This window comes from Mesoplodon bidens (genome assembly GCF_964165515.1).
Source record: "Mesoplodon bidens genome assembly, chromosome: 11".
NCBI lineage: Eukaryota > Metazoa > Chordata > Mammalia > Artiodactyla > Ziphiidae > Mesoplodon > Mesoplodon bidens.
Window position 1 is genome coordinate 19030194 of NC_138167.1, and position 25204 is coordinate 19055397.

The following is a 25204-nucleotide window of genomic DNA, read 5'->3' on the forward strand; positions in this document are numbered from 1 at the left end:
TATCTACACAATGTGTACACTTAAGCAAATATAAGAAAGCACACACCCATGTAACCATCAGCAGGGCATTAGTGTCACTCTCCCTTGGGCCAGAAGTGCTCCCTGACCCAAATTCTCCCTCCTTCAGCTCAGCCTCTTTCCTCATTCCTAGACATCAGCACTCTCTGGCACCTATAGTAATGTTTCCTTGCTTTTCTTTATAGTTTTACCATCCATAATGCATCTCTGAAAAACATAAGTGTTTGCCTGGAATCATCCTGCATGTATTCTTATGTCTTTGCTTTTCTCCACTTAATATCAAGTAGATCACTAAAAGTCTTCCATTTCATTATTTCATTTCATTGTATGACTATTCTACCACTGTCCATAGTGTGGATGACAACTGAATTATTTCCAATTTTTGGCAAATACAAATATTTCTCCTGTGAACATTCTTGTACATATCTCCTGATACATGGATGTACATATTTTGCTGAGATATATACATATATGCATAGGATTGCTATGCTTAAGTAGGGGCTATAAATTTTAACTTTACTATATCTAAAAGTAGTTGTTCCAATTTCTGTTGTGACCAGCACTGTATGAATGTTGCTGTTGTTCTGCATCCTTGTCATTGCTTTGACCTGCTAGTCATTTTAGTTTTCCCCATTCTGAAGTATGTGTAGGGGCATCTCATTGTGCAATTATTCTGTATTTCCTTGACTATTACTGAGATTAAGCATTTTTTCATATGTTGACATTTGGACATATTATTGGCCATTTGGATTTATTCTTTTGCCCATTTTCCTATTGGTATGTGTGAAGTTTTACATCGATTTGTAGTTTTAAAAAATCTATTCTGGATATCACCTTTTTCAATGATGCTTTGAAAATTTATTCTGCCACCCCATATCCTGTCTTTTCACTCTTTTTATGGTTTTCTTTGATAAAGAATAAAATAATGTAGAACCTAATGTAAATGACGAACTTTTTGGTGATAATGACATGTCAGTTAAAAGTTGTGAAAAATGTACCACTCTTGTGGGGGATGTTGATATTGGGGGAGGCTATGCGTGTGTGTGTGTGTGTGTGTGTGTGTGTAGGGAGTGGGGGGAAATGGTACATGGGAAATCTCTATACCTTCTCCCCATACTGCTGTGAACCTAAAACTGCTCTGAAAAATGAAGTCTATCTTAAAAAATAATGTAGAATGTGTGCTTCTTTAATCTAAGGAATCTGTGTCTACTCCCGGGTCATAAAGTTATTTTCCTAGATTCTTATAGGAGAATCTCTTATGACAGATTATTGTTTTACCTCTTGCACTTAGTTTGTGACCAACTGAAATTGATTTTTGTGTGTGGTGTGAGGTAGGGCTCCAACTTCATTTTTTTTCCATAAAGATTCAGTTTTCCCAATACCATATATTAAAAAGTCTGTTATTTCTCTACTGCTCTGAAGTACAACCTCTATTATAAATAAAATGTCCATATATGCAAGAGTCATTTCTGAGCGCTGTAGCCTCTCTCATTTGTCTACTTGTCTACCCCTGCAGCAATGCTGCACTTTCTGAATTAACAGAGCTTTCATATTAATAGGGCAAGTAATCCTACCCATCCCCCCTTTACAAGTCTCTTGACTCTTCTTGTCCTTTGCATTTTAGAATCAACTTGTCATATTACACACACACACACACACACACACACACAAACTACCCACACAAGTAACAAAGACAAAACAAGCAGTTGGCATTTTGATTGTGAGTACACTGTACTTATGAATCTACTTGGGGGTAGGGGATATCTCTACAATATTGGATCTTTCAGTACGTGAACATGGTGTACCTTATCATTTATTTCATTTAAAAAATATTAAAATATTTCTTAAACTTTCACCATTTTCCTTATAGAGATACTACTCATCACTTATTAATGAATATTAGGCAAAAATTGATGCTGATATATAGAAACACAGCTGATCTGTGTATATTGTATTGTTTGTATCAACCTTAAATGCTCATATTAATTCATATCATCTGCCAAGAATGACAGTTTTTTCTTTTTCAATCCTAATAATTTTATTTATCTTACTTTATTGTATTGGCTAGGATCTCCAGGAAAAATGTTCAGTAGCAACTATCCTGATGTTGTTTTTGATCATAGAAGGAAACTTCCAACAATTCACTATTTTAATTTATTCTTGCTATAGGTATTTCATGTCACACTAAGGAAGTTCTTCCCTGTTTTTAGTTTTCTAAGAACTTTAAAAAATAAGGAATAAATGATACATTTTATTAAATCCTTTTCTGCATTAATGAAATAATCATGTGATACCTTATTTTAATCTGTATTACATTGGCTGTTTATTTACATGTCAGCAAAACTTGATTTTCTGGAGTAAACAAACTTGCTCATGATTAATGATCCTTTTTTTTTTTTTTTTTTTTTTTTGTGGTACACGGGCCTCTCACTGTTGTGGCCTCTCCCGTCGTGGAGCACAGGCTCCAGATGCGTAGGCTCAGCGCCCATGGCTCACGGGCCCAGCTGCTCCACAGCATGTGGGATCTTCCCGGACCGGGGCACGAACCCGCGTCCCCTGCATCCGCAGGCGGACTCTCACCCACTGCGCCACCAGGGAAGCCCAATGATCCTTTATATACATTGCTGAAATCAGTTTGCTAATATTTGGTTGACAGTTTTTCCATTTATATTCATAAGAGGAATTTGCCTGTGAATATGCTTTTTCATACTATTCTTGCCAAGTTTGGTATCAAGATTATATGATCCTTATAAAATAAGTTGGGGAGTATTACCTCTTCTATTTTTTGAAAAAAAAAACTTACATAGGATTAGACTTATGTCTTCCTTAAATTTGCCTGTGAGGCCATCTGGGTCTGGAAATTTTTTGTAGGAAAATTTTTCATTACCAAATTAAATTTCCTTAATGTTTAATAGAACTATTCAGGTTCCCTATTCTTTTTGAGTAAATACTGCTAAGTTATATATTTTTTAGGAATATTTTGACCACTGACATATTTTTCTAGGAATCTGACCATTGATCTAACTCTTCATATTTCCCAACATAAACTTGGTAATGTAAAGTTCATGATACTCATTATTAGCTGTTTAATATCTGCACATCTGTTGTGATGTCACTTTGTCATTTCTGATATTGGTTATTTGCCTCTTGTCACTTGCTTTCTTGTTCAGTCTCATCAGAGGATTGGAAAACTTCCTCATCTTTTGCAACAATTTTTGGCTTTCTTGCTTCTCTTCTTCATATGTTTGTTTCTCACTTCAGTAATTTTGCACTTTAATTCGCTTCTCGCTTTTACTACTTTGAGTTTATCTTGTTGTTGTTTTTGAAATAAATTCTTGGCTTATTAATTTTCACTCTTTCTTTTTTCTAATACATTTAAGGTATAAATTTCCCAGCAAATGCTTCTTATAGGTATTCTATAATTGTTATATGTAAGATGTTCATTTTTATTTAATCTAAAATATTTATAATTACTATTGTGATTTCTTTTTAATTTTGAAACATTTTTCTAGCCATACTTTTGTTATTCATTGGCAGTTTAATTTCACTGCTATGATTCAAATTCTTTGAAATTAGTTGAGACCTAATTTATGACTCAGGATATGGTCAATTTTTGTAACTGTTCCCAGTGTTCTTCAAAATAATGTGAATTTTGCAGTTGTATGCAAGGTTCTATATATGTCTACTAGGTCAAGTTTCTTAATCTTATCTTTCAACTCTACCCCGCTTTACTGATTCTTTTCTATTTTATTCCATTAATTGTTAAGTTAATTTCACTGTCATTGTGGATCGTTTTTCTCTCCTTGCTAGTGTGTCAAATTTTCCTTAATCTATTTTGCGGTTATGTTATTAGGGACATTTGATTTAATATTATTCTATCTGCCTATTGAATTGAAAATTCAATCAATTTTTTTTTTTTTTTTTTGCGGTACATGGGCCTCTCACTGCTGTGGCTTCTCCCGTTGCGGAACACAGGCTCCGGACACGCAGGCTCAGCGGCCATGGCTCATGGGCCTAGCCGCTCCACGGCATGTGGGATCTTCCCAGACCGGGGCACGAACACGTGTCCCCTGCATCGGCAGGCGGACTCTCAACCACTGCGCCACCAGGGAAGCCCTTCAATCAGTTTTAAAGTAACTTTATCTCCAGTAATGGTTTGGGCTTTAAAGTCTATTTTGTTTACTCAGTGTACACCAGTGTCCATGTGGTGTTTGCATAATACAATTTATCCAACTCTTTTCCATCATCATTTACATTTTACATGTGTGGAATTAGTGGTTAAGAGATGTACCCAACAGTAGATAGTCCTAAATGGTAGAGTCAGAAATTGACCTAAACAGTGTGTCTCCAAAGTTGATGCCTTTCAACATTATGCTTCTCTTACAGGTTCCAAAGAGTGAAGTCAGCTTAGGTTCGGAGGGAAAAAAACACTCTCATTCTAATTTCTGCCAAGAATTTCTCAAAGATTTCTATCTAATTGTGACTTTTCACTTAGCTTCAAGATAAATTCTCACTCCTTTAATATTCTAAGGCAACAAAATACTGTAAAAAATCCTTTAAGAAAGAAAGAAAACATTCTTAATCCAGAACTGCAGCACTCGACCTCTTTCACTTATACACAAGGAAGAAGTCTTCAAAGTTTTGCTCTTTGCCTTTGAAATCTTCATGATTAACAGTAACATTCACATGCTTGTCAAATGCTACCGAACTGTATCTCAATCTGCCCTAACCTAAAAAAGGTAGCCAGGATGCAATATGATCAAGATTTCTGAGTGGCTGTATGGCTCTACTGAGAAGGAAAGCTTACTGCAACCTAACTTCAGAAAAAGCAGTCAGAAAGCATGAGTGATAAGCTATTTCATCTCTCCTTGGTTATTTGCCTCCTTGAATAGAGACACATATAGTATTTTAAACAGAGGCACTAAGCAACTTATGTAACCTTTTGGAATCCTGTACTTCTTTTTTTTACATCTTTATTGGAGTATAAATGGTGTGTTGTTAGTTTCTGCTGTATAGCAAAGTGAATCAGCTATACATAAACATATATCCCCATATCCCCTCCCTCTTGCAACTCCCTCCCACCCTCCCTATCCCACCCCTCTAGGTGGTCACAAAGCACCGAGCCGATCTCCCTGTGCTATGCGGCTGCTTCCCACTAGCTATCTATTTTACATTTGGTAGTATATATAAGTCCATGCCAATCTCTCACTTCTTCCCAGCTTACCCTTCCCCCTCCCCATGTGAATCCCATACTTTTTACATTTCTATAATTTTAATACTAAGTTATACTTGTTAAAAATGTGTAAACTGTAAAGAAAATTAAAGTTGCTCATGATTCCATAATCCAGAGCTAATAATATTTAATGTATTTACTTTCAGCTATTTTTTCTGCTAACTTTTTATGTATTTGTAATATATATGTCCACTTGAATATGTGTGTGTGCATACATGTATGTGTGTACACACACACATTTGGAGATACACTGTATCTTTAGTGTGGATTCTGACTTGTTTCATTTAACATTGCACCATGCATAATTTCATATGTGTTTCAAAATTGTTTAAATATTTTATTGACTGTATAAGATGAATATATTCAGATTTATCCAACTATTGCTTTATTGCTGAACAATTTAGTCAGTCTCAAAATATTCTGATTATAAACATATGAAAATAATTGTATTTACATAAATTTTGTCTCCTTTAATTATTTCATTAAGTTAGATTCTTGGAAGTGAAATTGCCAGATACTGTTAGTTAGGCCCTAAAATCTAGTCTCTTATTCTTCCACAATAATAACTCCCCCAAATTTATCTTCCAGAATAAAAGCTACATCTTCCAAGCTACATCTTCCAAGTGTGGCATGGTCATGAAACTATGTTCTAGCCAATGGAACGTAAATGGAAGGGGTATGGACACTTTTCAAAAGATGTCCTTAAAGGGAGAGAGCATGAATCTTCTAGAAATATTTCCTTCCTCTTGCTGGAATACGGACATGATTGCTGGAAGACCAATACTGGATATTCCAAAACACTAGGTAAAAGTCACATTTTCAGAGAAACAGAGCCAAAGATGAAAGATCTGGGTCCCCATTGACTGTGGAACCACCCAATCAGCTCTTAACTGCCTACAGAGACTTCACATAAGAAAATATAAAGTTCTACCTTTTTAAAACAATTTGGATTGCTTGCAACCAAACCTTTTCCAAACTAATAGAGTGAAAATGTTGCATAGAATGCCTTGGAAACATTAAAGGCTCTTAACAGAGATGGTCAAATCACTTTATGGTTGAATAAATATAACTTATTTCCAACATTATTGAAAGCACCCAACTCCCCTCATTCTTGTTACAACATTATTATTCGAAGCTACTTTTTACAAGTTAGATTGTTAAGTGGAGCATAACTTTGCATTTCTTTTACTAGCATTTTGCATTAGAATTGCATGCTTTATTAATTATTTGTTCTTATATCTTGTTATCTTTTAAATTAAAATGTTAGTGCCTTTCTTATAATAACAGCTCTATACATGTGGTGTTTGCTGTATTTGTTAGAAGTAGTCCCAGTTTTCCATTTGCCTTTTAATTTTATTTATACTTGTGCTTTTTACTTGTAAAACTATAAAAGTTTCATATTTGCAATAATTCATGACTTATTCCAGTTCTGTTATCATTAAAAACCATTACAATGCTTTCTTCCACATTACTTTTTTTCATTCATCTGTGAATATATAAAGTCTTATTTATAAATATTTTAAATTTTTTTTTTAGGATTTAAAAACAATTCGGTCTTTAAAGATGACAAAAACTACCACTGAATCTAAGGGTTTTCACAAATAAACTTGTATCTTGAAGCTCTAGAAGCGTTAACTCATATGACTTTTAGAGTGGATTAGTAAATAAATAAATTTTAGTTTACTCTGCGAGAATACCACTTTTTCACTATTCTCTTTAGGACTAAACAGAAAGATAATTCGTTTTTCATTTTACTAGTGACAAACCTCTGAACAGTAGGATCCCTCTCCTTCAACCTTTTCTGCTCTCACCCACATAACAGTTAGTCATGGGACGATAAAAGGATTTTCAACTTTAGGTCTGTGGTCAAACTTTGTTCCTGTTCCTAAGAGTATAACTTTTAAAGGCATTTCACAAATGCACACATAGATAGATGCCCACTAAATTTTTCTGCCAAGCAAATTGGGAAAATATCTGTTTGGCCTCAGCAAAATTGTATTTTTGTATGTGTTTACAAAAACATACCCTGAAATACTTAATAGCCCATGGAAATTTTTATAAAATGTGAGACCTACTCATTGTGACCCAGAATATTTCTTGTTCAGCAATAATAAAAAAAGTAGCAACAAATGTTTTTAAAAAAACATTTTTCAGTGAAGAAAAAAAGCCTCTGGAACTTTAAGAAATGTGTATCTCATTAAGGAAACGAAAAGAAAAGAAATGTTGCTTTCATCTGCCAGTGTAGAAACATTATCTTCATAATGAGGTTGAAAATTATAATTACAAATACAGTTGTCATCTGAACATAAAAGACTATGTATTATAGCTTTATATGCATATGTCATATACTTTACTTATAAGTTGAAAATAAGAGAAGGCACATGAAACTTCCATTTTTAAAGTAATCAATTTTTCAAAGGTGTGTATCATGTGTTTTATGAATATATCTTTTTCCTACCCAGTGCAGTGCCAAAAATCTCTGTTCAGGCTTCAGAATCTTATAAGTAGATTCAAACAGGACTCGTGTCATCAGCAAGAGGAATCTAGAAAACATAAAAGTAGACCATTAACAGTGTATTGTTCCTTTTTAGTAAATATATCAAGATATGACTCTTGGGAAACAGGAGATGTCTATGGTTTTCAAAATAAATTTATATACATATAAATTTATATAGATATATAAATATAATAAAGTTATTATTTATTGAAAAAAGGCATTAATTTGACATTATAATACAACCAGAATTGATCTAAAAACATATATATATATGTTATGTTACATGCATACATAGATATTTGTTAATCACCACATAAGTTGTTCATTTTGTATAATTTTGATATAAATAACTTGAATATACTTTAGGACAGGCAACATTAAGGTAAATTCTTCTTTCTTGGAATGAGTTATGAAAGATTTTCAGGTGTCCTCATAGCCCTTTCCTTGATTCCATTCAAATATACGACAGCAACGATCAACACAGTAACTGTTTAGTGGGAGTCATCCAACTATCTCTACATTAACATTCCTTGCTATATATCTCTATATATCTCCCAGCCCAGCTTCAAAAATATTGCTCTTGACACTTTCAGGAGTGAATAGAACTCTGGCTTTGTTACCAGTTCCTTAGGCTGGACAAAAATGGCCTCTGGCAATCAGCTGAAATTCCCAAGAATCAGACTTTTGAAAGCAGGGAACCAGTACATGGTGGCAGCCAAAGCATTGGTGTCAGCTCAGTCTCTTCACAATCCGTTCATTTTATGAAGAATTGAGTAATTCTTCAGTTTCATTCTTATTATGCCATTCATATTTCACCATTTTGGTCACAAGGTTTATGGTATTAGGGTAGTTTTATTACCATATTGTTATCCACCTGTACCATGATTGGTAGGGGGGATTTCATTTCATTCCAATACCAGATCTTTTGTTAATAAGCACAGAAGTCTAAAAGTCACCACACTGACAGAGAAGATGCCACATTATTTCAACAATTCACTAATTACTCCATTGGAAAGTACTTCAAAATGAGAAAAGTTATTACAAATTTTCAACATCAGAAATTATGCCGCTGCCCATTTATAATAGCCAAGACATGGAAGCAACCTAAATGTCCATCAACAGAGGAATCAATAAAGAAGATATGGTACATCTATACAATGGAATATTACTCATCCATTAAAAAGAATGAAATAAAGCCATTTGCAGCAATATGGATGGACCTAAAGATTGTCACACTGAGTTAAGTAAGTCAGACAGAGAAAGAGAAATATCATATGATATCACTTATATGTGGAATCTAAAAAGAAATGATACAAATGAACTTATTTACAAAACAGAAACAGATTCACAGACTTAGAGAACCAACTTATGGTTACAGGGAGCAGGGGAGGATTGGGGGAAGAGATAGGGAGTTTGGGACTGACATGTACACACTGCTATATCTAAAATGGATAACCAGGGGCTTCCCTGGGGGCGCAGTGGTTGAGAGTCCGTCTGCCGATGCAGGGGACACAGGTTCGTGCCCCGGTCTGGGAAGATCCCACATGCCACGGAGCAGCTGGGCCCGTGAGCCATGGCCGCTGAGCCTGCGTGTCCGGAGCCTGTGCTCCGCAACGGGAGAGGACACAACAGTGAGAAGCCCGCATACCGCAAAAATAAATAAATAAAAATAAATAAAATGGATAACCAACAGGGACCTACTGTATAACACAGGGAAATCTGCTCAATATTATGTAACAACCTAAATGGGAAAAGAATTTGAAAAAGAATAGATACATTATATGTATAACTGAATCATTTTGCTGTACACCTGAAATTATCACAACATTGTTAATCAACTATACTCCAATATAAAATTAAAAGGTAAAAAAAAAGAAATTATTCTGCTGCAATAAAATAAAGGTTGTCTACACATGGTCTGCCAATTCTTTAAAAGACTTGTTTATTTTCATTAAAAATTTTACTAAAAGGTACCCCAAACTTCACTTTTTTTCAATTAAGTGAAATGTCACATCTGACCAACTGTAAAGAGACTGCCATGGTAGAATTTACTTAAAATGAAACAGAAAAAATTTGCCATATCCTATATGTAGGCAACATAGAAATACACAGGTGGTAATTTTACCCACAAGAGGGAGCCTGTATTTTTATATTTTTGTCACAGAACTTGAAACACTTGAATTAAAATATGAAATACTAAAAAGTGTTTGTTGATAACCATAATCTTTATGTCAGGTCAAGTTTTAAGCTAATCAGATTTCAGTTGGCATATTTTTCTTCAATCATAACATAACAGTATGTCAGAAGATTGGAATGATAGCTGGAATTTTTTAAAATTTCATACCTATATTGTAATTAGGGTTTTTTTGGATACAATAATGAAGATGTAACTGCCAAAGCCGCCTAAGAGGAAATTCTTTCAGGTGGTAGTAACGTTAGTTGGATGAAATTGACTGGAACTATTATGAATGCTCTACATCCAAATTTAATAGTATAGGAGTGAAATGATATCTTGGTCATCTTCTTGTCAGAAAAGAGGCTTATATACACCAATAATTTTCCATGTATTTATGGAATAGGAAACACCCTACTTTAAAAATTATAGTGGCGGGCTTCCCTGGTGGCGCAGTGGTTGAGAGTCCGCCTGCCGATGCAGGGGACGTGGGTTCGTGCCCCGGTCCGGGAGGATCCCACGTGCTGCGGAGCGGCTGGGCCCGTGAGCCATGGCCGCTGAGCCTGCGCGTCCGGAGCTTGTGCTCCGCAGCGGGGGAGGCCACGACAGTGAGAGGCCCGCATACCGCAAAAAGAAAAAAAAAAAAAATTATAGTGGCCATTCTCACTAATATTACCTAAGACTTGTCTAAGAAAGGGTATAACTGACATGACACCAGTATGATCTTTCCTTTCTTAGAGTTGAGAAAAAGATCTTTTTATTTAAATAAAGAAATCTAAGCTTTATTCCTTCATATCCTATAATCTGCCTAAACAGTATCTTAAATTACTAAGACTCTCTAAATAAATATGCTCTGGGTTTTGTAAAAATAAACTGTATTCATCAACTTAAAAACTACCTTATCAAAATAATTTTGGCATATCTTATCAACGGAGAGTGAAATGTTCTATCACATTCAGAGACATAGTAATAATCCAGCTGAAATTTGTTTTGTGATTCCTTGTAAAGTTCAGGGAAGACAGATGATAAATTGTCCCTTTCCCCCAGAGTCCTTAGCTTCTTGACAATATTATATAACAGGGGCAGGGAGCTGAGGAAGAAGGGGTTAATCACTGCTGCTCTTCCTTCTGGAATTCCAACCTACCCATCAAATCATTGTTTTTTCTACCACTAGGGACTGTGAATCTAATGGACCTAAAATCAATACCTTATAAATGACATAAAAAAATATAGTCATTTTTTGGACTAATGTACCCTAGTGTCTGAATCCTATTTACACCCTCTACTTTAAAAAGGAACAACAGACCCATTTCTGCCAGTAAAAGGTTACTCAGTCACTCTGGTGACATGCTGCAGAATGCACTGTTGTACTCAAGTGCAGCATGAGGGAAAGACTGGTGGCTGCAAATCCACAATTGCAGAAACTTTAAACCTGGTGCAGTGCACTCCTGTTAAGATACACAATCAGAAAGGAGCATGCAGGTAGCTTCCAAGAGCTTTGCCATGTTCTGAGGGTGTATTTACATGTCTCTGTTTTATTATCTTATTTCATAACTTACATAAAATTTTCAGTGCATCAGATATTACCTTACAATATTGAAAAAACAAACACAACTTCCACTTAATAGTGAATTCTATAATGATTGAAGAAGCTCAATAAAAAACCCTAAAAGACAGAAATGCTCACTAGCATACCAAAGAAATACTAGCCAAATTAATGTAGTATGAGATCACACCACATTAAACCATAGTCACAGGCGAGCTCTGGGGAGACTGAGGGCACTTCATCTCAGTGAAACAACCAAAAAAGATACAATGACTATCTGTCGGTTTTTTGCATATTAAGAAAATATGCTGAGAATTCCCTGGTGGTCCAGTGGTTACGACTCAGCGCTTTCACTGCTGTGGCCCAGGATTCAATCCCTGGTCAGAGAACTAAGATCCCAGCAAGCCGCACTGTGCAGCCAAAAAAAAAAAAAAAGAAAAGAAAAGAAAGGCAAAGAAAATATGCTGATGAGAAGGTTTTATATTTATATAACATTTTTATTAATCCAAAGGACCCACAGACTTACCTCAGAGGCCATTCTTATCAGTTTGAAAGTGTTATGCTTAGTTTTAAAAAGGAAACCAGTTTACAATCTGTTCCTAACTTCATTCTCAGAGTATCTTCTATCTTTAATATTTTTAAGATATCAAATGTAGAGCAACCCTGTAAAATGCAAAAATACCTGCAATGAAAAGATAAAAGTATGGCTAAAAAAGAAGAAAAAGAAAAAGAAAGCTATAAACTAAAGGAAGACCTATTTTCCTGGAAAAAAATATCATTTGACGCACTTTTTGTTTCAATGGGTACAAACTGAAATAGAGAATAACGAAGAAGGGAGAGCAGCTTTAAAACAGATTTTTCTGAGAGAACTCTAGCAACAGGTCAGTATGAGGTGGTCTGTTCAGTTTTATGGCTTAAAATCCGTAGAGTTATTAAAACTACAAAACAAAAAAGAAAAACTGTTGTTCTTTATCCCATTTGCCAAACAGAGTCATTTATCCCCTATTAGATAAAGTATAATAGACTCTACCGAAAGGGTCACTGGCCTTCCATTTAATGATATTGCCAACCCCAATCTGCATTTTCCCGGCAATGTCCCTCAACACAGAATAAATGGCTGATCTCTTCACAATAACAGCTGATTTCTATTTATTAAGCTAAAAAGGTCACCATTTTCTACGGCTGGGCCGCCCTGCACTATTGATAATTTTATGCATAAACAAATGGCAAATTTGTGCCACATAAATATGCATTAGCAATTACTTTTTCCTCGGGTAACGCTCACCGCATGCAAATGCGTACCTCACAGGGCCTGCTAGCTTTTGTTTTAGCTCTTGAACAGTCAAACAAAAGAGCACAATAAACAATTTTAAAATTGCCAATCAATAAGCAATGCAAATGCAAAGGTAAATGGCAAGAAACTTGCTTAGAAACAACTAAACAAAAAGTGAGGGGGGGAGATGGTGGAAGAATTTTCTTTTTTTTATTATTTCATTTCTTTCCCTTTCATAGTGAAAAGGCTAAAGCCCTCTTGACACAGAACAGCTAGCTAGACTGGTGCTAAAGCAGATGCCAGATGGGGGAAAATAGAAAATACACACATGTTGAATCAACACACACACACATACACATACACACACCCCAAAAAAAGAGGTCTGGGAAAAACTGTGTTCCTATGTGATTTCGAATGCATCACCTATTCAGATTTCTGATTTTTCAATTTCAGAGACTCAAAGAAGTTTTAAACTGGGAGGTGCTACAGAGATACACAGCCGAATCTTAATTCCACTGCACTGGGCCATGTTGCTGTTTTCTAGTATCATCTGCCTCAGACAAAGGAAATATACATGATCAGTAAGTAGGATATTTTTAGGGACATGAGAAAAAGGAGTAAATGAGGAATATACTGAGGAGAAATAAAAAGCATCTCACAAAACATCTACATACCCAGATGTTTAATACCGAAAACCTTTATCTCAGAGCAATTCAAGAATAGTATTGGGCAAAAGGATAGAGAAATATGGGAGCTAACAAGGAAAGAGGGAACAGGGGTGAGAAAGTCTAGGGGAAAAAATGTTGAACATGAAAATGAATGATAGCTCAAGAAACAGTTGGTATTTTTTAATGAAAAATTAACTTTAATATGAGGGGTTTTTGGTGCACTCTACCATACACTGTTTTAAGATCCATTACCCTAGGATCTTCACAGAAACCTCTACAGGTTGGTACATTTCATAGCACGAGGCACATGGAGGTTAGGAAACTGGACCAGTTAACTTAAAGCTGTGCTAGATCTGAGATTTGACCCAGTCTGATGCCAGCACCTGCCACTTCACTGACCAGTACTGCCACCCACTCTTGAAAACGCATCCACTTCGACCCGATCGAAAATCTCTTCCTCAATGTGTTGGTGGCTTTGCCTTTGTATAAATAAGTCAAATTGTATTTTAAAAATTTAAATTCAGGACTCATGTCAGTTTTTAAAACTAAGTTATTAAAATACTTTAACTTTTGTAAAATATGCAAATACTAATTTGTATATTACTACGAAGATACATTAGTACATGTTCACTGAGACCATGCTGTAGTCGTTTGTTGTTTTTTTTTGTGTGTGCGGTACGTGGGCCTTTCACTGTTGTGGCCTCTCCCGTTGCGGAGCACAGGCTCTGGACGCACAGGCTCAGCGGCCATGGCTCACGGGCCCAGCTGCTCCACGGCACGTGGGATCTTCCCGGACTGGGGCACGAACCCGTGTCCCCTGCATAGGCAGGCGGACTCTCAACCACTGTGCCACCAGGGAAGCCCCATGCTGTAGTCTTAATGATCATTTGAGAAGAGAAACACACTTTGTGATCCCCATCTTGATCTTAATATAATTAAAGGTTTTACTATTACACAGAGGTCTAGCCAGCATTAACAAGAAAGTAGTAAAGATAAATAAGAGTATTCTTGGCCTGAATGCAAATAGGCAAACCTGAAAATCTAAAACCAGCAGGTAGATCTGTCCTGTTCAAAGCCAAGATACTCTTCACAGGGGTCTCTCAGAATCCCTAAGTGGATACTAAAAGTCAACCTCATTCTTTAGAGAAGGCTGTGAAATTTCTCCTCGCAATACTTCCCCCTGATAATATCAGTGTTGGGAGATCAGGGCTGTTGCTGGCATATAAAGTGCCTTTGTGTGAATAAGAGAAGATGCCCCTTAGGTGGACAATTCAGAAAATATGCTACCTGCACAACTATATAGGATGGCCATATTTTTCTTGGTTAAAAAAGTGTTATTTCTAGTATTAAACCTCACTTTTTTCAGAGTTAAAGATTTTTGAGAACCAAGTACCCACTTATTATTACAAAATCTGTACAGATGGATTCCAATATTTTATATATTAATTCAAATAATTACAGTTAGCATACTCCCATTTTGCTATGTTTTAATTCTTTTTGGTCTTTGCAGCTGAACATATAAAAACTGGAGTATGGTTTTTCTTTATCAAGTAAATGCACTAAACATGTGCTGAAGAGCATTACTACGTAAGAGCCCAAGTTTTCATTATCATCATTCCTTGCCCAATGCCTCACTCTCTATGCAAGGTAAGGACTTCAAACTAAAACCACGAAGATTCCAACTAATCTGGAGTTTGTCTGAAATTTATCAGTGCTTGTGCAGCCAACTCTGTAGAATGCATGTAAATGGAAGTGCACAAGAAGTGTGCAAAAAACTTGGTGTGTTCTATGGATACTCCAGTATCCAAAGGCTCAGTGTGGCAGAGGCTAGGTCAAATAATTACACTGTGTCCCCAATCCCACTTTGATAGCAACAAAATTAGGTTTAGGCAGAGGGTACCTTTTGAGGGACTGAGAAAGTCATAGAGAGCAACAAGAAATCCCAGCCATGGGCTTCCCTGGTGGTGCAGTGGTTGAGAGTCTGCCTGCCGATGCAGGGGACATGGGTTCGTGCCCCGGTCCGGGAAGATCCCACATGCCGCGGAGCAGCTGAGCCCATAAGCCATGGCCGCTGAGCCTGCACGTCCGGAGCCTGTGCTCCGCAACAGGAGAGGCCACAACAGTGAGAGGCCCGCGTACAGCAAAAAAAACAAGAAAAAGAAAAATGAAATTCCAGCCAGGACTAGAACTTTGTGCAGGAGGAGAGTCACTGCCTCATGTGTCTTGGGTGAGGGTCTGCCAGCCTCTTTGCCTTAGATCCTTCCTTTGATCATCTCCTTCTCTGCTGACCGCTGTGGGCCAAGTTTCCCAGGCCCCCCTGGCAGTCGGCTTTGAGGTGAGTTCAGCTACTGGAAGGAGCCTGGAGCTCAGTGTAATGTTGTGCGTGGGCGCATGCATGGTGCGGAGGGTGCGTGTGCCCCTGCGCCTCCTATTTCTCTCACTCTTTCATTTACTTTTCAAAAACATTTAATTACAGACAATTACATATTCCAAATAGAGACTTTAGTAAAACAAACCCTCATCAACCAACTCCAAGGTTCAACACCTATCAACCTTCTGCTGTTTGACTTTCTGCCCTTCTTTCTCTTCTTTGCCAGGTGTCTCAGGCAGCAGCTCCATTTTTACCTGGTTCCACCTCCCGCCAGACAGGCCCCCATGGTTCCAGCTTACATCCAGTGCCCCTGGTAACCGTGTCTCGTCCCTTTGCCTCCAGCCTAAGGGCGGCAGTAACTTCTTCCTGCTCCTGACCTCTAGGTTGCTTTTTCACAATTTATTATTGTCAATGTGTAAGAATTTCCCACTATTACATGCCCCTTTTTAAAATAATCACAGTGAGGGCTTCCCTGGTGGTGCAGTGGTTGAGAGTCCGCTTGCCGATGCAGGGGACACAGGTTCGTGCCCCGGTCCGGGAAGATCCCACATGCCTCGGAGCGGCTGGGCCCGTGAGCCATGGCCGCTGAGCCTGCGCGTCCGGAGCCTGTGCTCCGCAACGGGAGAGGCCACAACAGTGAGAGGCCCGTGTACCGCAAAAAAAAAAAAAAATTAAAATTAAAAAATAAAATAATCACAGTGGTTTCTGTCTTCCTGCTGACTACAAAGAGTGCTTATTTTATTTTATTTTTTACCACCTACTGGCAGAACCATTGTTTATCCTTTATTCATGGTTCCCTTGAAGCAGGTCAAGGCCACCTAAAGTACAAGACCCTTTCAGCAGCATGGAGCCCAGCATGCTGGTCCAATATTGTCCACACCTGAAGTAGGGTTCCCGATATATAATATTCACAATGTATTCAGGTACCAGACAATCTATTCTTATTCCAAATATTTTGTCAACTGCTTGTTTATATCCTGTTTTTTATTGACTTGTCTTAATCTATGGGCCAGTGAAGAATCATCAGAGACCTACTACTGCTCCTGGAAATTCTACCCCAGTGCTTAACATTTTGGGAATCTGGCCAGTCTATTTTAAGGAGGTAGCCCAATCTGTCATGAAAATACATTTTTCCAGTGGTAGATGGCACAGACTAGTTAACTAAGTTTATGTCTTAGAAAAGACATGTTTAACATGTAGGCACTTGTTTATTCATAACAAAACATGACCTTCTGATGTTAGGAATGCACACACACATACACACACACACACACCATAAAAATGACTGATGTTAGATGGCTCTTACAAAATTACATTTTGAAAAATTATGGGACTATGAATCAAACATATAGATTAAATTCCCTGAAACAGACATGTGCTTAATAATTAATGGGAAAGGATACAAGTAATATTTATGATTTTATCTTACCTAAAACACTCAAATCATTATGCAGTAATCATATTGCTAGGTGAAGACATACTTATCAAATTGGAACTCTAATCTGTAAGGAAATTTTAAAACATAAAAGGAACTAAAAATTGAAATAATGGACTTAAATCCACACATTGCAACTTTAACCTACTTTCATACAGTATTTTGTTTATAAAAATATTAAGACAAAAAGATCCGCTTCAAGGATAGTTCACAAGACTTTGTAATTTTTTTTTTTTTTGATGTGGACCATTTTTAAAGTCTTTATTGAACGTGTTACAGTATTGCTTCTGTTTTAGTTTTTTGGCCACAAGGCATGTGGGATCCCAGCTCTCCGTCCAGGGATCAAACCCACATCCCCCTGCATTGGAAGGTGAAGTCTTAACCACTGTACCACCAGGGAAGTCCCAAGACTTTGTAATTTTTAATGGCAGCCATCACAATGCAAGCAAGGATGAGATGTGGCATTGGAGAGAAGAGAATACAGTTAATAACTGTAGGGTGTCCAAATCAAAGTTAGATATAACCAACGCTCCATGGTAAGTCACTATTTTAAATACGGGTTCCAGAACTGATTTTCATCCAATACATAGGGAACTGGATAAGTATTCAACACCCAGAAAAAGTCAGTAGGGAACACAGTTGGTATGACAACTGTGCTAAAACAGGTACAATTAGGAGGAGAAGATACATTCAACCTGAAAAAGATCAAACTTAAGAGTAAGGGAGGGCACCAAGCATTAAGTTCAATCAGATATCTGAAGGGTTGCCATTTGGAAAAGTATAGACAAGATATATTGTCTCATGCTCCACATGAGAACAAAGTAGTATTTGTTTTTGTTTTTTTTTAAAGATGTTTGAGCATCACATGTTCATCTTTTTACAATATTTATTTATTTATTTATTTGGCTGCACCGAGTCTTTAGTTGCAGCATGCGGGACCTTTGGATGCGGCATCGGGATCTAGTTCCCTGACCAGGGATCAAACCTGGGCCCCCTGCGTTGGGAGCACAGAGTCTTAACCACTGGACCACCAGGGAAGTCCCTCTGTTTTTGTTTTGATGGCAGGGTTATAAGGAGGTAGTAGATTTCAGTGCATTGTGAAAAGCAACTTTCTTTAAAATGAGCTGTCCACCAATAGGATTTGTTGGAGGGAAGCCCAATGATTTAGAGTTCAAGACAGGGCTCTGGATTCACGGTGAATGGGTCACCTTCTGGCTTTGCTACATACTACCCAAGTGATCTTGGACACAGTCACTTAACCTATCTATGCCTCAGTTCTCTCATCCACAAACTCTTCCAAATATATTCTATACTGAAAAGGGGGGCAGAGGTTCAAGCAGGACAAACTCTCAGAGGTCTGAGAATAGGATTTCTGAATGGAATGTTATATTGGGTCATCCAGCTTTTAAGATCCATTCTAACCTGAGACTGAATTATTCTATTTCTCAAAGTTCAGGCATATATTTTCATATAATTTCAGGCAAGGAAGGCTAGCACCGAATATTTAAAAGGGAGAAAAGTTGCTGGCAATTCTGCATTATTAAAAAGGTTTCAGCATGAGATAGAGGAAGGATATTCATTTTTGACCAAAGATAAAGCTATTTAAAAAAATAAAGATTAGGGCTTCCCTGGTGGCGCAGTGGTTGAGAGTCCGCCTGCCGATGCAGGGGACGCGGGAGGATCCCACATGCCGTGGAGCGGCTGGGCCCGTGAGCCATGGCTGCTGAGCCTGTGCGTCCGGAGCCTGTGCTCCGCGGCGGGAGAGGCCACAACAGTGAGAGGCCTGCGTACCGCAAAAAAAAAATAAATAAATAAAATAAATAAATAAATAAATAAAGATTAATCTATTAAATAAAATTCACGAAGTATTTTTAGTTAATAAAAAACACATAAGTCAGAAATAGGGTTACTTACATCAGCAATATCCATTTTGAATAAATTTACAATATTAACTTTATTTTCTCCTCTTCAAAGTTTCTAGTTACTCAATTTATAGATACTTCTTGGATACTGAAGAAACATGAACAAAGTACTTATGCTTTTTGAATACTGAGTGCTGCTTCCTTGCTGCTGTCAGCCCAGCCTTTCCACTACTCCTTCAACCGTGCCTTCTGTCACAGCCACTCAGCACATGGCAACCAAGAACACAAAAAAGTGAGCTAAGCAGGGCTAAAGGGCAGCTTCAAAAGCAGTGATTCTCAAAGCCTTTTTTGTTATGCCCTGGGGTTCCACTAGTTATTTCAAGGAATGCTCTAAAATTTTCAAGAAATTCTTAAAACAAAATCATTCTACTTTTTCTCATTCTAACAATTATAGAGCTCTTTAGACTTTTCAAGGCCTTTTCACTTAAACTATCAGATCTGATCCTCATGGCCATTCTTGAAGGTACGAATGACAGGGGATGATCCCTCTCTTACAGATTAAAAAAAAAAAAATCAGAAAAATTATGACATGACCCCCAAATCACTAAACTACAAAGCAACAGAAGAAAGGCAAGAACCCAAAACCAGTCTTCTTTCTTCCCCCGCATGCTCTGTAACAGGTTACACACAGTACAGAGAGGTCATTTTTCAATCCCTCAAACTATGGAAGCATTAATTTACTTCTGGAGCTGTGAACGTTTACCAGGATTATACTACACTCTCTATTTACCTTCTTATTCACTGATAGATGTTCCCATTTTAAAAAATGGAAATAGCACCGTGGTTCTCAACCAAGGGTGATTTTGCCCCCTGGGGGAACATTTGGCAATGTCTGCAGACATTTTTGATCGTCATGCTGCAGGGGACACTACTGGTAGCTAGTGCGTAGAGGCCAGGGATGCATCTACACTCTTGCAGGACATTTGAGGATAACTCCCCACCACAAAGCATTATCCAGTCCGAAATGTACATAGTGCTGAGGCTGAGAAACCCTACTTTAGCAGGATTTTTATTTAAGCCATCTGTTTTTGTCTCTTATTTTTGTTACATAATCGCAATAATGCTTTCAGATTGTAACATTTCCTGAGTCCTAATGACTGGTTTGGCATTAGGCTATCAGCTCTTGGGTCGTCACTAATTCCACAAAATGCCCTGTGCCTTAATCTCTGCTCTTTGGCAATATGTTGAACAGTGGTTCAAGTGACAGAGGTCACCATGACTGAGATAAATGCATCATAAAATCATTCGTCATGGTATTTATAACACGTTGCTTATAAAAATGTTGAAAATAAAGCGAAGCAAGTGGAGAAAGTCAGAAGCATATATTTCAATAATATGAAATGAAAATGGAAATGTATTTCAGTTAAGGGAGTAACATTTGACTTTCCTGTTATGTACAGCTTACATCAAAAAAATCACAACAATGCACATCCAGTCTAAAAAATAAATTTGGTTATCTTTTTATGTGCTAAATTATTTCAATAAGCATTATCAAAAGTAGTAATATCCTTTCTTGCAGAGAAGGCTGTCACTCTTTGCTCTTGTCCTGTTAGAATCTTCTCTGAAGTAAGGGCTCTCAACTCTGTTTCCTCTGGATAAGGTCCAGGGTACCTTCTCCGGACTTAGTTCCAGTCTTTTTTTTTTTTTTTTTTGTGGTACGCGGGCCTCTCACCGCTGCGGCCTCTCCCGTGGCGGAGCAGAGGCCCCGGAGGCGCAGGCCCAGCGGCCATGGCCCACGGGCCCAGCCGCTCCGCGGCATGTGGGATCCTCCCGGACCGGGGCACGAACCCACGTCCCCTGCATTGACAGGCGGACTCCCAACCACTGCGCCACCAGGGAAGCCCTAGTTCCAGTCTTAATATGAGCCAGACAAAGGCCCTGATTCTGGGGCAGCAAGTTGCCTCAATCATAAAGAAGCATCATGGTATCTCCTATGTAGTATTTTGCATCCTTAGTCTTTACCTTTTGGTGTCTTCAGATACGTTAGCACCTGAAGGATGAATAAGGGACTTAAAAACAAACTTTTTAAGTTCACGTATCCCTTTAAGAATCTGAAGAAGGCGACAAACCCACTCGATACAAATTTCCATGTTAAAAGACCATTCTCTAAAGGTATTTTGTATCTCTGTACTTCTCGTGAGGAAAGGCACCAACTAGCTTTCTTCAGAACTACCTTTTCAAGGATATTTTAGAGAGAAAGCCTTAGAAGACAGAGGTAGAGTCTCCCTCCGGAGCATAGGGCAGGTCTGTCTACTGTCCAGTGTAATAGGGATATTGTTTACTTAGTGGCAAAGATTAGGTATGCTTACTGCCTGATACAAAAGAGTCAGGTTTCCTAAGCTCAGATTTTCTCCCCCTGAAGTGTAAACATCACCAGCCTCTGTCTGAATCACTGAATGCGACTTAGGGTTCAGGGAACTGGTACAAATGCTAATACACTGGCTACTACTATTGCTGTGAGTGCTAACTGCCCTTTGTCTCTGATCCAGGATTTCCGTGTTCTGCCAACATCTGTGAAACTGTGGCAGGCTAATGTATTAGCTTGCAAATAGGGTAAATATCTCAGACCCTTCACAGTTCTTAACAATGCACACAAACAACATTAAGCATACTCTTGTAACAGATGGTCATTTTGCCCCATACCTAAATTCAGAAGGCTAAAAGGATCTGCTTTTATTTCTTAGTCAGTAAACAGAATGAAATGATCATTGTTTCATTAAACTTAAGTTTATTTCAACAAAAATGTATTTGGCTAATATAATAATACTGATAGCATTAATTGAGTGCTTTCTATATGCCAGGCACTTTGTTAGGAGCTTAACAAATATTACTTATTAGTTTATTCTGACACTGGTAAGGCAGCCACTATTATCCTCATTCTACAGGAGGAAACAAAGACCTACGCAAATTAAGTAACTTGGCCAAGGCGACATAACCAGTTGGTGTCGGAGCCAAGATCTAGTTTCAGAGATAGATAGAATGTGAACTTGGTTAATCAACTTTCTTTTATGTGTTCCACTCTGAGCCACATACTCGTGGTACAAAGGTATGGTCCCTGGCCCTGAGGGACCCATGCTTTAAAGAGGGAGAGAAAGTAATAAATAGATAACTTCAACAGAATGCCATACGGGCTTTGATGCACAGGGAAGGGACCCAGCCACTCCTGGGAGTCAGCAGTAACTTTCCAAACAAAAGGATGACTGAAATGAATCTTGAAGGATGATCAGGGGTAGGCCAGGTGAAGAAACAGGGGTAATACGTTTCCTGATTTTTACATGGGAGGAAATGGAAGCCCAAACACAAGGCTAAAGTCACACAGCTGCTTTGAAAAAACAGGGTGGCAGCTCAACAGCTAATGAACTTTTATTATCCCCTGCTGTCCTCAAAGATTATTCCTCATTTTTTATCAGGCAATAGGCAATGCTACTATTATCTCTTATTTACACATTTATTATTTTTCTTTTATTATTTTTTAAAAATCTGAAGTCATTAAGCATTGGGCATTCAGGCACATAATACATAAAAATAGTGTCACAAGAGTATCTCTTTGCTAAGATGGACACGGCACATCACAAAGTATTTAAAGGGTTAATAAATCACTTGGAAATTTAAATGTCATTTTCTGTTAGAGTTTATTGAAAGACTTATCATGATTATAGACAAAGTTCCAACAAGGTCAACACCAATGTTCCAAAGGCATGAGCAGGTAAGCTAAAGAGAGATCAAATAAATTGTTTAAATGTTACAGCATAGGTAGTTCTCACGAATGTCTCTGCAACCAGTCTAACTTCCATTAACGTAGTTAGAAATTCTCTGATATGAAGAAAATTACTATAACTTCAGATATTACTCTAAGGAGCTATTGCTGTAGAATAGAAATGAAGAGATGTAGATAAATGTGCTAATGTTCAGCTTACTCACATAAAGAGTGCATATAGGAACTGAAAACAAAAGAAATTCAAGAAAATCATGCCCAATATTTGAGTCCAGTTGCAACACTTTCTACGGTATAGTACATTCATATACATTTTAATAGAGATTCAGTATGGTTTAGTGGACAATACTCAGAATTGGGAAGTGAGGTAACATGGAGTTTCTCTATCAAAAGAACAAAATATTACTACAGTATTCTTGGTTGGTTAGAGTATGATTTTTATACGACAGTAACACCACCACCACCACCTCTGCTGCATGTATTTAGTGTCACTAGACTAAAGACACTAGGATGGTTGCTGGGAAAAATGGAGAAGAATATGCCCTATAGCTGCCAGTGGTCTAGTGGAGGTGAAAGAAGCAGTAACACACAGCTAAATAAATAACTACTGTAATTCATCCAACAAACATTTAGGGAGTGCCTGCTCTGTCTTTGGTGACAACTAATGAAATATAAATAAGAGGTGCAAGTGAGGATTGGAACTAAGGAAAAGAAAAGGTGCTAATAGCTTCTTGCATTTCAAATACAGTTGTTTTCCAGTTCTCACCTGAGGGAGAAGTGAGCAGTGGGACAGGGTACCAAGATCAATGACAGTCCAGGATCAGAATCACTGACGTCAATATTATTAATATTATTGAATCTTATCAAATTGAGGGATTATTTCTGGGGTTAAAAAATGGAAATTTTTCTACAGAATTTGACTAAAAAGGAAACTAATACTTGAGGTTTAGTTACTTGAAAAACCAACTAAAGTTGCATAAATAAAATTTTGACCAGGATTTTTAAAAAGTACTCAGAATCACCCTTAGGGTACTCTCTTAATTCAAACAAATCCCCAGCCATGTGGCAAGTGCTTTTCAATATTTAAAGCGTATCTGAGGATATGGTTGATTCATCACACTTTTGAACCAATATAATGATCACTAGGTATGTAGAATTTATCCAAGTGTTGCAAAGTGTTTCCTCATTAGGGGAGGATACAAGTTTTCTGAGGCCTGAAACTTATAGGATTTGGGAAGCCTTCTATACAGAAACACAAAATTATAATCTCTTCACAGTACCCATAATTTCACAGAGAGAATTCTGTGTGGAGAGTAGAATTTTACAGAAATAATTTCACTGAGAAAATTATAGATACAAGAGAAAGATAATTTAATCTTGGTTGATAGAATTTTATTGTTCTCCTTGTTGTTATAGTTGAGAAAAGATCCTTTCATTTTTACAACTTGTTTTTTGGTAAGGCCATGTAAAATTTTCATACTGTATCAAATTCAGGAAAACATTTATCAAGTTTCTTATGAGATACAGGATTTGGAGGAATTTTCCACAGGTTAGCCTCTGGCTCCATACATTCAAACCCAGTTTCTCTTTCACAATCTACATATTTACACTATCTGGTGACAGATACTATAACATGGTGTGACTTTGACCGTACAACTTCAAGTTACACTGTCAGGTGAGCCAGCAATAGGATCATTCTTAGGAGCCATTCCCATCATGGAACAGCTACGAATAACATAACCAGCAATGAAAATGACTGTGGATGATGTAAATATTTCCCACCCAACCTAAACAAAGTGTATCCCCAAATCAATTTTCCTTTACATGATCCCCAAATGCTCACATGATTCCAACATGATACATAAAGGTGAAAAGTCATGGACAAGAAGTTGGAAGACAGACCATTGGAGATTGGTTCAAAATGGCAGAGAAGAAGGACGTGCTCTTACTCCCTCTTGTGAGAGCACCATAATCACAACTAACTGCTGAACAATCATCAACTGGAAGACACTGGAACTCACCAAAAAAGATACCCCACATCCAAAGACAAAGTAGAAGCCACATGAGACAGTATGAGGGGTGCAATCACAATAAAACCAAATCCCATAACTGCTGGGTGGGTGACTCACAAACTGGAGAACCCTTATACCACAGAAGTCCACCCATTGGAGTGAAGGTTCTTAGCCCCACGTCAGGCCTCCCAACCTGGGGGTCCGGCAACGGGAGGAGGAGTTCCTAGAGAATCGGACTTTGAAGGCTCGTGGGATTTGACTGCAGGACTTCGACAGGACTGGGGGAAACAGAGACTCCACTCTTGGAGGGGACACACAAAGTAGTGTGCACGTCGGAACCC

The 25204-nt window shown here is 37.7% G+C and overlaps 1 protein-coding gene across 3 annotated transcripts in view; it reads right to left on the reverse strand.

Moving 5' to 3' along the window:
- SOX5 (SRY-box transcription factor 5) overlaps window positions 1–25204 on the reverse strand; it is a 1022130-nt gene that overhangs the window by 731435 nt on the left and 265491 nt on the right. For all 3 annotated transcript variants that reach the window (XM_081248196.1, XM_081248197.1, XM_081248195.1), the window contains one exon: window positions 7710–7794. The gene's annotated coding sequence lies outside the window, so the exon portion shown is untranslated. The remainder of the gene's footprint in view (window positions 1–7709; window positions 7795–25204) is intronic.